This window comes from Aquarana catesbeiana, linkage group LG08 (assembly GCF_042186555.1).
Source record: "Aquarana catesbeiana isolate 2022-GZ linkage group LG08, ASM4218655v1, whole genome shotgun sequence".
Classification (NCBI taxonomy): domain Eukaryota; kingdom Metazoa; phylum Chordata; class Amphibia; order Anura; family Ranidae; genus Aquarana; species Aquarana catesbeiana.
The window spans coordinates 251,418,956-251,433,843 of NC_133331.1; positions in this window are offsets into that span (position 1 = coordinate 251,418,956).

Genomic DNA, 14,888 nt, shown 5'->3' on the forward strand with positions numbered 1-14,888 from the left:
CAAGAAACTGCTTGGGAAACTGCCATTTCCTGAAACCGGAAGTGGCCTCCTCAAAACCGGAAGTGGCCCTTAAACACCTTTCTCCTTGACATTTTGGCCTTTAAATTGTTTTTGCATCCATGTTAGGGACTTTTGATCTCGTTTGTATACATTTCCTGCCTAACTGAGCCATTGGCCAAAGGGGTGAAAATTTGGGGGGCCACGCCCTCCAAATGGGCCAAATTTATTTTTCAGACATTTTACCTGTTTTGACTTCCTTTTACCAAGAAAGGACCAGAGGGTTGAAAAGTGACCTGATTTCATTTGTAAAAAGCCAAGAAACTGCTTGGGAAACTGCCATTTCCTGAAACCGGAAGTGGCCTCCTCAAAACCGGAAGTGGCCCTTAAACACCTTTCTCCTTGACATTTTGGCCTTTAAATTCTTTTTGCATCCATTTTAGGGACTTTTGATCTCGTTTGGACACATTTCCTGCGTAACTGAGCCATTGGCCAAAGGGGTGAAAATTTGGGGGGCCACGCCCGCCAAATGGGCCAAATTTATTTTTCAGCCATTTTACCTGTTTTGACTTCCTTTTACCAAGAAAGGACCAGAGGGTTAAAAAGTGACCTGATTTCATTTGTAAAAAGCCAAGAAACTGCTTGGGAAACTGCCATTTCCTGAAACCGGAAGTGGCCTCCTCAAAACCGGAAGAGGCCCTTAAACACCTTTCTCCTTGACATTTTGGCCTTTAAATTCTTTTTGCATCCATTTTAGGGACTTTTGATCTCGTTTGGACACAATTCCTGCCTAACTGAGCCATTGGCCAAAGGGATGAAAATTTGGGGGGCCACGCCCTCCAATTGGGCCAAATTTATTTTTCAGCCATTTTACCTGTTTTGACTTCCTTTTACCAAGAAAGGACCAGAGGGTTGAAAAGTGACCTGATTTCACTTGTAAAAAGCCAAGAAACTGCTTGGGAAACTGCCATTTCCTGAAACCGGAAGTGGCCTCCTCAAAACCGGAAGTGGCCCTTAAACACCTTTCTCCTTGACATTTTGGTCTTTAAATTCTTTTTGCATCCATTTTAGGAACTTTTGATCTCGTTTGGACAGATTTCCTGCGTAACTGAGTCATTGGCCAAAGGGGTGAAAATTTGGGGGGCCACGCCCGCCAAATGGGCCAAATTTATTTTTCAGCCATTTTACCTGTTTTGACTTCCTTTTACCAAGAAAGGACCAGAGGGTTGAAAAGTGACCTGATTTCATTTGTAAAAAGCCAAGAAACTGCTTGGGAAACTGCCAATTCCTGAAACCGGAAGTGGCCTCCTCAAAACCGGAAGTGGCCCTTAAACACCTTTCTCCTTGACATTTTGGCCTTTAAATTCTTTTTGCATCCATGTTAGGGACTTTTGATCTCGTTTGTATACATTTCCTGCCTAACTGAGCCATTGGCCAAAGGGGTGAAAATTTGGGGGGCCACGCCCTCCAAATGGGCCAAATTTATTTTTCAGACATTTTACCTGTTTTGGCTTCCTTTTACCAAGAAAGGACCAGAGGGTTTAAAAGTAACCTGATTTCATTTGTAAAAAGCCAAGAAACTGCTTGGGAAACTGCCATTTCCTGAAACCGGAAGTGGCCTCCTCAAAACCGGAAGTGGCCCTTAAACACCTTTCTCCTTGACATTTTGGCCTTTAAATTCTTTTTGCATCCATTTTAGGAACTTTTGATCTCGTTTGGACACAATTCCTGCCTAACTGAGCCATTGGCCAAAGGGGTGAAAAATTGGGGGGCCACGCCCTCCAAATGGGCCAAATTTATTTTTCAGCCATTTTACCTGTTTTGACTTCCTTTTACCAAGAAAGGACCAGAGGGTTGAAAAGTGACCTGATTTCATTTGTAAAAAGCCAAGAAACTGCTTGGGAAACTGCCATTTCCTGAAACCGGAAGTAGCCTCCTCAAAACCGGAAGTGGCCCTTAAATACCTTTCTCCTTGACATTTTGACCTTTAAATTCTTTTTGCATCCATTTTAGGGACTTTTGATCTCGTTTGGACACATATCCTGCGTATCTGAGCCATTGGCCAAAGGGGTGAAAATTTGGGGGGCCACGCCCGCCAAAAGGACCAAATTTATTTTTCAGCCATTTTACCTGTTTTGACTTCCTTTTACCAAGAAAGGACCAGAGGGTTGAAAAGTGACCTGATTTCATTTGTAAAAAGCCAAGAAACTGCTTGGGAAACTGCCATTTCCTGAAACCGGAAGTGGCCTCCTCAAAACCGGAAGTGGCCCTTAAATACCTTTCTCCTTGACATTTTGACCTTTAAATTCTTTTTGCATCCATTTTAGGGACTTTTGATCTCGTTTGGACACATATCCTGCGTATCTGAGCCATTGGCCAAAGGGGTGAAAATTTGGGGGGCCACGCCCGCCAAAAGGACCAAATTTATTTTTCAGCCATTTTACCTGTTTTGACTTCCTTTTACCAAGAAAGGACCAGAGGGTTAAAAAGTGACCTGATTTCATTTGTAAAAAGCCAAGAAACTGCTTGGGAAACTGCCATTTCCTGAAACCGGAAGTGGCCTCCTCAAAACCGGAAGAGGCCCTTAAACACCTTTCTCCTTGACATTTTGGCCTTTAAATTCTTTTTGCATCCATTTTAGGGACTTTTGATCTCGTTTGGACACAGTTTCTGCCTAACTGAGCCATTGGCCAAAGGGGTAAAAATTTGGGGGCCATGCCCGCCAAATGGGCCAAATTTATTTTTTAACCATTTTACCTGTTTTGACTTCCTTTTACCAAGAAAGGACCAGAGGGTTGAAAAGTGACCTGATTTCATTTGTAAAAAGCCAAGAAACTGCTTGGGAAACTGCCATTTCCTGAAACCGGAAGTGGCCTCCTCAAAACCGGAAGTGGCCCTTAAACACCTTTCTCCTTGACATTTTGGTCTTTAAATTATTTTTGCATCCATTTTAGGAAATTTTGATCTCGTTTGGACAGATTTCCTGCGTAACTGAGCCATTGGCCAAAGGGGTGAAAATTTGTGGGGCCACGCCCGCCAAATGGGCCAAATTTATTTTTCAGCCATTTTACCTGTTTTGACTTCCTTTTACCAAGAAAGGACCAGAGGGTTGAAAAGTGACCTGATTTCATTTGTAAAAAGCCAAGAAACTGCTTGGGAAACTGCCATTTCCTGAAACCGGAAGTGGCCTCCTCAAAACCGGAAGTGGCCCTTAAACACCTTTCTCCTTGACATTTTGGCCTTTAAATTCTTTTTGCATCCATGTTAGGGACTTTTGATCTCGTTTGTATACATTTCCTGCCTAACTGAGCCATTGGCCAAAGGGGTGAAAATTTGGGGGGCCACGCCCTCCAAATGGGCCAAATTTATTTTTCAGACATTTTACCTGTTTTGACTTCCTTTTACCAAGAAAGGACCAGAGGGTTGAAAAGTAACCTGATTTCATTTGTAAAAAGCCAAGAAACTGCTTGGGAAACTGCCATTTCCTGAAACCGGAAGTGGCCTCCTCAAAACCGGAAGTGGCCCTTAAACACCTTTCTCCTTGACATTTTGGCCTTTAAATTCTTTTTGCATCCATTTTAGGAACTTTTGATCTCGTTTGGACACAATTCCTGCCTAACTGAGCCATTGGCCAAAGGGGTGAAAATTTGGGGGGCCACGCCCTCCAAATGGGCCAAATTTATTTTTCAGACATTTTACCTGTTTTGGCTTCCTTTTACCAAGAAAGGACCAGAGGGTTTAAAAGTAACCTGATTTCATTTGTAAAAAGCCAAGAAACTGGGAAACTGCCATTTCCTGAAACCGGAAGTGGCCTCCTCAAAACCGGAAGTGGCCCTTAAACACCTTTCTCCTTGACATTTTGGCCTTTAAATTCTTTTTGCATCCATTTTAGGAACTTTTGATCTCGTTTGGACACAATTCCTGCCTAACTGAGCCATTGGCCAAAGGGGTGAAAAATTGGGGGGCCACGCCCTCCAAATGGGCCAAATTTATTTTTCAGCCATTTTACCTGTTTTGACTTCCTTTTACCAAGAAAGGACCAGAGGGTTGAAAAGTGACCTGATTTCATTTGTAAAAAGCCAAGAAACTGCTTGGGAAACTGCCATTTCCTGAAACCGGAAGTGGCCTCCTCAAAACCGGAAGTGGCCCTTAAATACCTTTCTCCTTGACATTTTGACCTTTAAATTCTTTTTGCATCCATTTTAGGGACTTTTGATCTCGTTTGGACACATATCCTGCGTATCTGAGCCATTGGCCAAAGGGGTGAAAATTTGGGGGGCCACGCCCGCCAAAAGGACCAAATTTATTTTTCAGCCATTTTACCTGTTTTGACTTCCTTTTACCAAGAAAGGACCAGAGGGTTGAAAAGTGACCTGATTTCATTTGTAAGAAGCCAAGAAACTGCTTGGGAAACTGCCATTTCCTGAAACCAGAAGTGGCCTCCTCAAAACCGGAAGTGGCCCTTAAACACCGTTCTCCTTGACATTTTGGCCTTTAAATTCTTTTTGCATCCATTTTAGGGACTTTTGATCTCGTTTGGACACAGTTTCTGCCTAACTGAGCCATTGGCCAAAGGGGTAAAAATTTGGGGGCCATGCCCGCCAAATGGGCCAAATTTATTTTTTAACCATTTTACCTGTTTTGACTTCCTTTTACCAAGAAAGGACCAGAGGGTTGAAAAGTGACCTGATTTCATTTGTAAAAAGCCAAGAAACTGCTTGGGAAACTGCCATTTCCTGAAACCGGAAGTGGCCTCCTCAAAACCGGAAGTGGCCCTTAAACACCTTTCTCCTTGACATTTTGGCCTTTAAATTCTTTTTGCATCCATTTTAGGGACTTTTGATCTCGTTTGGACACATTTCCTGCGTAACTGAGCCATTGGCCAAAGGGGTGAAATTTTTGGGGGGCCATGCCCGCCAAATGGGCCAAATTTATTTTTCAGCCATTTTACCTGTTTTGACTTCCTTTTACCAAGAAAGGACCAGAGAGTTGAAAAGTGACCTGATTTCATTTGTAAAAAGCCAAGAAACTGCTTGGGAAACTGCCATTTCTTGAAACCGAAAGTGGCCTCCTCAAAACCGGAAGTGGCCCTTAAACACTTTTCTCCTTGACATTTTGGCCTTTAAATTCTTTTTGCATCCATTTTAGGGACTTTTGATCTCGTTTGGACACATTTCCTGCGTAACTGAGCCATTGGCCAAAGGGGTGAAAATCTGGGGAGCCACGCCCGCCAAATGGGCCAAATTTATTTTTCAGCCATTTTACCTGTTTTGAATTCCTTTTAACAAGAAAGGACCAGAGAGTTGAAAAGTGACCTGATTTCATTTGTAAAAAGCCAAGAAACTGCTCGGGAAACTGCCATTTCCTGAAACCGGAAGTGGCCTCCTCAAAACCGGAAGTGGCCCTTAAACACCTTTCTCCTTGACATTTTGGCCTTTAAATTCTTTTTGCATCCATTTTAGGGACTTTTGATCTCGTTTGGACACATTTCCTGCGTATCTGAGCCATTGGCCAAAGGGGTGAAAATTTGGGGGGCCACGCCCGCCAAATGGGCCAAATTTATTTTTCAGCTATTTTACCTGTTTTGACTTCCTTTTACCAAGAAAGGACCAGAGGGTTGAAAAGTGACCTGATTTCATTTGTAAAAAGCCAAGAAACTGCTTGGGAAACTGCCATTTCCTGAAACCGGAAGTGGCCTCCTCAAAACCGGAAGTGGCCCTTAAACACCTTTCTTCTTGACATTTTGGCCTTTAAATTCTTTTTGCATCCATTTTAGGGACTTTTGATCTCGTTTGGACACATATCCTGCGTATCTGAGCCATTGGCCAAAGGGGTGAAAATTTGGGGGGCCACGCCCGCCAAAAGGACCAAATTTATTTTTCAGCCATTTTACCTGTTTTGACTTCCTTTTACCAAGAAAGGACCAGAGGGTTGAAAAGTGACCTGATTTCATTTGTAAAAAGCCAAGAAACTGCTTGGGAAACTGCCATTTCCTGAAACCGGAAGTGGCCTCCTCAAAACCGGAAGTGGCCCTTAAATACCTTTCTCCTTGACATTTTGACCTTTAAATTCTTTTTGCATCCATTTTAGGGACTTTTGATCTCGTTTGGACACATATCCTGCGTATCTGAGCCATTGGCCAAAGGGGTGAAAATTTGGGGGGCCACGCCCGCCAAAAGGACCAAATTTATTTTTCAGCCATTTTACCTGTTTTGACTTCCTTTTACCAAGAAAGGACCAGAGGGTTAAAAAGTGACCTGATTTCATTTGTAAAAAGCCAAGAAACTGCTTGGGAAACTGCCATTTCCTGAAACCGGAAGTGGCCTCCTCAAAACCGGAAGAGGCCCTTAAACACCTTTCTCCTTGACATTTTGGCCTTTAAATTCTTTTTGCATCCATTTTAGGGACTTTTGATCTCGTTTGGACACATTTCCTGCCTAACTGAGCCATTGGCCAAAGGGGTGAAAATTTGGGGGGCCACGCCTGCCAAATGGGCCAAATTTATTTTTCACCCATTTTACCTGTTTTGACTTCCTTTTACCAAGAAAGGACCAGAGGGTTGAAAAGTGACCTGATTTCATTTGTAAAAAGCCAAGAAACTGCTTGGGAAAATGCCATTTCCTGAAACCGGAAGTGGGCTCCTCAAAACCGGAAGTGGCCCTTAAACACCTTTCTCCTTGACATTTTGGTCTTTAAATTATTTTTGCATCCATTTTAGGGACTTTTGATCTCGTTTGGACACATTTCCTGCATATCTGAGCCATTGGCCAAAGGGGTGAAAATTTGGGGGGCCACGCCCGCCAAATGGGCCAAATTTATTTTTCAGCCATTTTACCTGTTTTGACTTCCTTTTACCAAGAAAGGACCAGAGGGTTGAAAAGTGATCTGATTTCATTTGTAAAAAGCCAAGAAACTGCTTGGGAAACTTCCATTTCCTGAAACCGGAAGTGGCCTCCTCAAAACCGGAAGTGGTCCTTAAACACCTTTCTCCTTGACATTTTGGCCTTTAAATTCTTTTTGCATCCATTTTAGGGACTTTTGATCTCGTTTGGACACATTTCCTGCGTAACTGAGCCATTGGCCAAAGGCATGAAAATTTGGGGGGCCACGCCCGCCAAATGGGCCAAATTTATTTTTCAGCCATTTTACCTGTTTTGACTTCCTTTTACCAAGAAAGGACCACAGGGTTGAAAAGTGACCTGATATCATTTGTAAAAAGCCAAGAAACTGCTTGGGAAACTGCCATTTCCTGAAACCGGAAGTGGCCTCCTCAAAACCGGAAGTGGCCCTTAAACACCTTTCTCCTTGACATTTTGGTCTTTAAATTCTTTTTGCATCCATTTTAGGGACTTTTGATCTCGTTTGGACACATTTCCTGACTAACTGAGCCATTGGCCAAAGGGGTGAAAATTTGGAGGGCCACGCCCGCCAAATGGGCCAAATTTATTTTTCAGCCATTTTACCTGTTTTGACTTCCTTTTACCAAGAAAGGACCAGAGGGTTGAATAGTGACCTGATTTCATTTGTAAAAAGCCAAGAAACTGCTTGGGAAACTGCCATTTCCTGAAACCGGAAGTGGCCTCCTCAAAACCGGAAGTGACCCTTAAACACCTTTCTCCTTGACATTTTGGTCTTTAAATTCTTTTTGCATCCATTTTAGGGACTTTTGATCTCGTTTGGACACAATTCCTGCCTAACTGAGCCATTGGCCAAAGGGGTGAAAATTTGGGGGCCACGCCCGCCAAATGGGCCAAATTTATTTTTCAGCCATTTTACCTGTTTTGACTTCCTTTTACCAAGAAAGGACCAGAGGGTTAAAAAGTGACCTGATTTCATTTGTAAAAAGCCAAGAAACTGCTTGGGAAACTGCCATTTCCTGAAACCGGAAGTGGCCTCCTCAAAACCGGAAGTGGCCCTTAAACACCTTTCTCCTTGACATTTTGGCCTTTAAATTCTTTTTGCATCCATTTTAGGGACTTTTGATCTCGTTTGGACACATTTCCTGCATAACTGAGCCATTGGCCAAAGGGGTGAAAATTTGGGGGGCCACGCCCGCCAAATGGGCCAAATTTATTTTTCAGCCATTTTACCTGTTTTGACTTCCTTTAACCAAGAAAGGACCAGAGAGTTGAAAAGTGACCTGATTTCATTTGTAAAAAGCCAAGAAACTGCTTGGGAAACTGCCATTTCCTGAAACCGGAAGTGGCCTCCTCAAAACCGGAAGTGGCCCTTAAACACCTTTCTCCTTGACATTTTGGCCTTTAAATTCTTTTTGCATCCATTTTAGGGACTTTTGATCTCGTTTGGACACATTTCCTGCGTAACTGAGCCATTGGCCAAAGGGGTGAAAATTTGGAGGGCCACGCCTGCCAAATGGGCCAAATTTATTTTTCAGCCATTTTACCTGTTTTGACTTCCTTTTACCAAGAAAGGACCAGAGAGTTGAAAAGTGACCTGATTTCATTTGTAAAAAGCCAAGAAACTGCTTGGGAAACTGCCATTTCCTGAAACCGGAAGTGGCCTCCTCAAAACCGGAAGTCGTCCTTAAACACCTTTCTCCTTGACATTTTGGCCTTTAAATTCTTTTTGCATCCATTTTAGGGACTTTTGATCTCGTTTGGACACAATTCCTGCGTAACTGAGCCATTGGCCAAAGGGGTGAAAATTTGGGGGACCACGCCCGCCAAATGGGCCAAATTTATTTTTCAGCCATTTTACCTGTTTTGACTTCCTTTTACCAAGAAAGGACCAGAGGGTTAAAAAGTGACCTGATTTCATTTGTAAAAAGCCAAGAAACTGCTTGGGAAACTGCCATTTCCTGAAACCGGAAGTGGCCTCCTCAAAACCGGAAGTGGCCCTTAAACACCTTTCTCCTTGACATTTTGGCCTTTAAATTCTTTTTGCATCCATTTTAGGGACTTTTGATCTCGTTTGGACACATTTCCTGCATAACTGAGCCATTGGCCAAAGGGGTGAAAATTTGGGGGGCCACGCCCGCCAAATGGGCCAAATTTATTTTTCAGCCATTTTACCTGTTTTGACTTCCTTTTACCAAGAAAGGACCAGAGGGTTGAAAAGTGACCTGATTTCATTTGTAAAAAGCCAAGAAACTGCTTGGGAAACTGCCATTTCCTGAAACCGGAAGTGGCCTCCTCAAAACCGGAAGTGGCCCTTAAATACCTTTCTCCTTGACATTTTGACCTTTAAATTCTTTTTGCATCCATTTTAGGGACTTTTGATCTCGTTTGGACACATATCCTGCGTATCTGAGCCATTGGCCAAAGGGGTGAAAATTTGGGGGGCCACGCCCGCCAAAAGGACCAAATTTATTTTTCAGCCATTTTACCTGTTTTGACTTCCTTTTACCAAGAAAGGACCAGAGGGTTGAAAAGTGACCTGATTTCATTTGTAAGAAGCCAAGAAACTGCTTGGGAAACTGCCATTTCCTGAAACCAGAAGTGGCCTCCTCAAAACCGGAAGTGGCCCTTAAACACCGTTCTCCTTGACATTTTGGCCTTTAAATTCTTTTTGCATCCATTTTAGGGACTTTTGATCTCGTTTGGACACAGTTTCTGCCTAACTGAGCCATTGGCCAAAGGGGTAAAAATTTGGGGGCCATGCCCGCCAAATGGGCCAAATTTATTTTTTAACCATTTTACCTGTTTTGACTTCCTTTTACCAAGAAAGGACCAGAGGGTTGAAAAGTGACCTGATTTCATTTGTAAAAAGCCAAGAAACTGCTTGGGAAACTGCCATTTCCTGAAACCGGAAGTGGCCTCCTCAAAACCGGAAGTGGCCCTTAAACACCTTTCTCCTTGACATTTTGGCCTTTAAATTCTTTTTGCATCCATTTTAGGGACTTTTGATCTCGTTTGGACACATTTCCTGCGTAACTGAGCCATTGGCCAAAGGGGTGAAATTTTTGGGGGGCCATGCCCGCCAAATGGGCCAAATTTATTTTTCAGCCATTTTACCTGTTTTGACTTCCTTTTACCAAGAAAGGACCAGAGAGTTGAAAAGTGACCTGATTTCATTTGTAAAAAGCCAAGAAACTGCTTGGGAAACTGCCATTTCTTGAAACCGAAAGTGGCCTCCTCAAAACCGGAAGTGGCCCTTAAACACTTTTCTCCTTGACATTTTGGCCTTTAAATTCTTTTTGCATCCATTTTAGGGACTTTTGATCTCGTTTGGACACATTTCCTGCGTAACTGAGCCATTGGCCAAAGGGGTGAAAATCTGGGGAGCCACGCCCGCCAAATGGGCCAAATTTATTTTTCAGCCATTTTACCTGTTTTGAATTCCTTTTAACAAGAAAGGACCAGAGAGTTGAAAAGTGACCTGATTTCATTTGTAAAAAGCCAAGAAACTGCTCGGGAAACTGCCATTTCCTGAAACCGGAAGTGGCCTCCTCAAAACCGGAAGTGGCCCTTAAACACCTTTCTCCTTGACATTTTGGCCTTTAAATTCTTTTTGCATCCATTTTAGGGACTTTTGATCTCGTTTGGACACATTTCCTGCGTATCTGAGCCATTGGCCAAAGGGGTGAAAATTTGGGGGGCCACGCCCGCCAAATGGGCCAAATTTATTTTTCAGCTATTTTACCTGTTTTGACTTCCTTTTACCAAGAAAGGACCACAGGGTTGAAAAGTGACCTGATATCATTTGTAAAAAGCCAAGAAACTGCTTGGGAAACTGCCATTTCCTGAAACCGGAAGTGGCCTCCTCAAAACCGGAAGTGGCCCTTAAACACCTTTCTCCTTGACATTTTGGTCTTTAAATTCTTTTTGCATCCATTTTAGGGACTTTTGATCTCGTTTGGACACATTTCCTGACTAACTGAGCCATTGGCCAAAGGGGTGAAAATTTGGAGGGCCACGCCCGCCAAATGGGCCAAATTTATTTTTCAACCATTTTACCTGTTTTGACTTCCTTTTACCAAGAAAGGACCAGAGGGTTGAAAAGTGACCTGATTTCATTTGTAAAAAGCCAAGAAACTGCTTGGGAAACTGCCATTTCCTGAAACCGGAAGTGGCCTCCTCAAAACCGGAAGTGACCCTTAAACACCTTTCTCCTTGACATTTTGGTCTTTAAATTCTTTTTGCATCCATTTTAGGGACTTTTGATCTCGTTTGGACACAATTCCTGCCTAACTGAGCCATTGGCCAAAGGGGTGAAAATTTGGGGGCCACGCCCGCCAAATGGGCCAAATTTATTTTTCAGCCATTTTACCTGTTTTGACTTCCTTTTACCAAGAAAGGACCAGAGGGTTAAAAAGTGACCTGATTTCATTTGTAAAAAGCCAAGAAACTGCTTGGGAAACTGCCATTTCCTGAAACCGGAAGTGGCCTCCTCAAAACCGGAAGTGGCCCTTAAACACCTTTCTCCTTGACATTTTGGCCTTTAAATTCTTTTTGCATCCATTTTAGGGACTTTTGATCTCGTTTGGACACATTTCCTGCATAACTGAGCCATTGGCCAAAGGGGTGAAAATTTGGGGGGCCACGCCCGCCAAATGGGCCAAATTTATTTTTCAGCCATTTTACCTGTTTTGACTTCCTTTAACCAAGAAAGGACCAGAGAGTTGAAAAGTGACCTGATTTCATTTGTAAAAAGCCAAGAAACTGCTTGGGAAACTGCCATTTCCTGAAACCGGAAGTGGCCTCCTCAAAACCGGAAGTGGCCCTTAAACACCTTTCTCCTTGACATTTTGGCCTTTAAATTCTTTTTGCATCCATTTTAGGGACTTTTGATCTCGTTTGGACACATTTCCTGCGTAACTGAGCCATTGGCCAAAGGGGTGAAAATTTGGAGGGCCACGCCTGCCAAATGGGCCAAATTTATTTTTCAGCCATTTTACCTGTTTTGACTTCCTTTTACCAAGAAAGGACCAGAGAGTTGAAAAGTGACCTGATTTCATTTGTAAAAAGCCAAGAAACTGCTTGGGAAACTGCCATTTCCTGAAACCGGAAGTGGCCTCCTCAAAACCGGAAGTCGTCCTTAAACACCTTTCTCCTTGACATTTTGGCCTTTAAATTCTTTTTGCATCCATTTTAGGGACTTTTGATCTCGTTTGGACACAATTCCTGCGTAACTGAGCCATTGGCCAAAGGGGTGAAAATTTGGGGGACCACGCCCGCCAAATGGGCCAAATTTATTTTTCAGCCATTTTACCTGTTTTGACTTCCTTTTACCAAGAAAGGACCAGAGGGTTGAAAAGTGACCTGATTTCATTTGTAAAAAGCCAAGAAACTGCTTGGGAAACTGCCATTTCCTGAAACCGGAAGTGGCCTCCTCAAAACCGGAAGTGGCCCTTAAATACCTTTCTCCTTGACATTTTGACCTTTAAATTCTTTTTGCATCCATTTTAGGGACTTTTGATCTCGTTTGGACACATATCCTGCGTATCTGAGCCATTGGCCAAAGGGGTGAAAATTTGGGGGGCCACGCCCGCCAAAAGGACCAAATTTATTTTTCAGCCATTTTACCTGTTTTGACTTCCTTTTACCAAGAAAGGACCAGAGGGTTGAAAAGTGACCTGATTTCATTTGTAAGAAGCCAAGAAACTGCTTGGGAAACTGCCATTTCCTGAAACCAGAAGTGGCCTCCTCAAAACCGGAAGTGGCCCTTAAACACCGTTCTCCTTGACATTTTGGCCTTTAAATTCTTTTTGCATCCATTTTAGGGACTTTTGATCTCGTTTGGACACAGTTTCTGCCTAACTGAGCCATTGGCCAAAGGGGTAAAAATTTGGGGGCCATGCCCGCCAAATGGGCCAAATTTATTTTTTAACCATTTTACCTGTTTTGACTTCCTTTTACCAAGAAAGGACCAGAGGGTTGAAAAGTGACCTGATTTCATTTGTAAAAAGCCAAGAAACTGCTTGGGAAACTGCCATTTCCTGAAACCGGAAGTGGCCTCCTCAAAACCGGAAGTGGCCCTTAAACACCTTTCTCCTTGACATTTTGGCCTTTAAATTCTTTTTGCATCCATTTTAGGGACTTTTGATCTCGTTTGGACACATTTCCTGCGTAACTGAGCCATTGGCCAAAGGGGTGAAATTTTTGGGGGGCCATGCCCGCCAAATGGGCCAAATTTATTTTTCAGCCATTTTACCTGTTTTGACTTCCTTTTACCAAGAAAGGACCAGAGAGTTGAAAAGTGACCTGATTTCATTTGTAAAAAGCCAAGAAACTGCTTGGGAAACTGCCATTTCTTGAAACCGAAAGTGGCCTCCTCAAAACCGGAAGTGGCCCTTAAACACTTTTCTCCTTGACATTTTGGCCTTTAAATTCTTTTTGCATCCATTTTAGGGACTTTTGATCTCGTTTGGACACATTTCCTGCGTAACTGAGCCATTGGCCAAAGGGGTGAAAATCTGGGGAGCCACGCCCGCCAAATGGGCCAAATTTATTTTTCAGCCATTTTACCTGTTTTGAATTCCTTTTAACAAGAAAGGACCAGAGAGTTGAAAAGTGACCTGATTTCATTTGTAAAAAGCCAAGAAACTGCTCGGGAAACTGCCATTTCCTGAAACCGGAAGTGGCCTCCTCAAAACCGGAAGTGGCCCTTAAACACCTTTCTCCTTGACATTTTGGCCTTTAAATTCTTTTTGCATCCATTTTAGGGACTTTTGATCTCGTTTGGACACATTTCCTGCGTATCTGAGCCATTGGCCAAAGGGGTGAAAATTTGGGGGGCCACGCCCGCCAAATGGGCCAAATTTATTTTTCAGCTATTTTACCTGTTTTGACTTCCTTTTACCAAGAAAGGACCAGAGAGTTGAAAAGTGACCTGATTTCATTTGTAAAAAGCCATGAAACTGCTTGGGAAACTGCCATTTCCTGAAACCGGAAGTGGTCTCCTCAAAACCGGAAGTGGCCCTTAAACACCTTTCTCCTTGACATTTTGGCCTTTAAATTCTTTTTGCATACATTTTAGGGACTTTTGATCTCGTTTGGACACATTTCCTGCCTAACTGAGCCATTGGCCAAAGGGGTGAAAATTTGGGGGGCCACGCCTGCCAAATGGGCCAAATTTATTTTTCACCCATTTTACCTGTTTTGACTTCCTTTTACCAAGAAAGGACCAGAGGGTTGAAAAGTGACCTGATTTCATTTGTAAAAAGCCAAGAAACTGCTTGGGAAAATGCCATTTCCTGAAACCGGAAGTGGGCTCCTCAAAACCGGAAGTGGCCCTTAAACACCTTTCTCCTTGACATTTTGGTCTTTAAATTATTTTTGCATCCATTTTAGGGACTTTTGATCTCGTTTGGACACATTTCCTGCATATCTGAGCCATTGGCCAAAGGGGTGAAAATTTGGGGGGCCACGCCCGCCAAATGGGCCAAATTTATTTTTCAGCCATTTTACCTGTTTTGACTTCCTTTTACCAAGAAAGGACCAGAGGGTTGAAAAGTGATCTGATTTCATTTGTAAAAAGCCAAGAAACTGCTTGGGAAACTTCCATTTCCTGAAACCGGAAGTGGCCTCCTCAAAACCAGAAGTGGTCCTTAAACACCTTTCTCCTTGACATTTTGGCCTTTAAATTCTTTTTGCATCCATTTTAGGGACTTTTGATCTCGTTTGGACACATTTCCTGCGTAACTGAGCCATTGGCCAAAGGCATGAAAATTTGGGGGGCCACGCCCGCCAAATGGGCCAAATTTATTTTTCAGCCATTTTACCTGTTTTGACTTCCTTTTACCAAGAAAGGACCACAGGGTTGAAAAGTGACCTGATATCATTTGTAAAAAGCCAACTGCTTGGGAAACTGCCATTTCCTGAAACCGGAAGTGGCCTCCTCAAAACCGGAAGTGGCCCTTAAACACCTTTCTCCTTGACATTTTGGTCTTTAAATTCTTTTTGCATCCATTTTAGGGACTTTTGATCTCG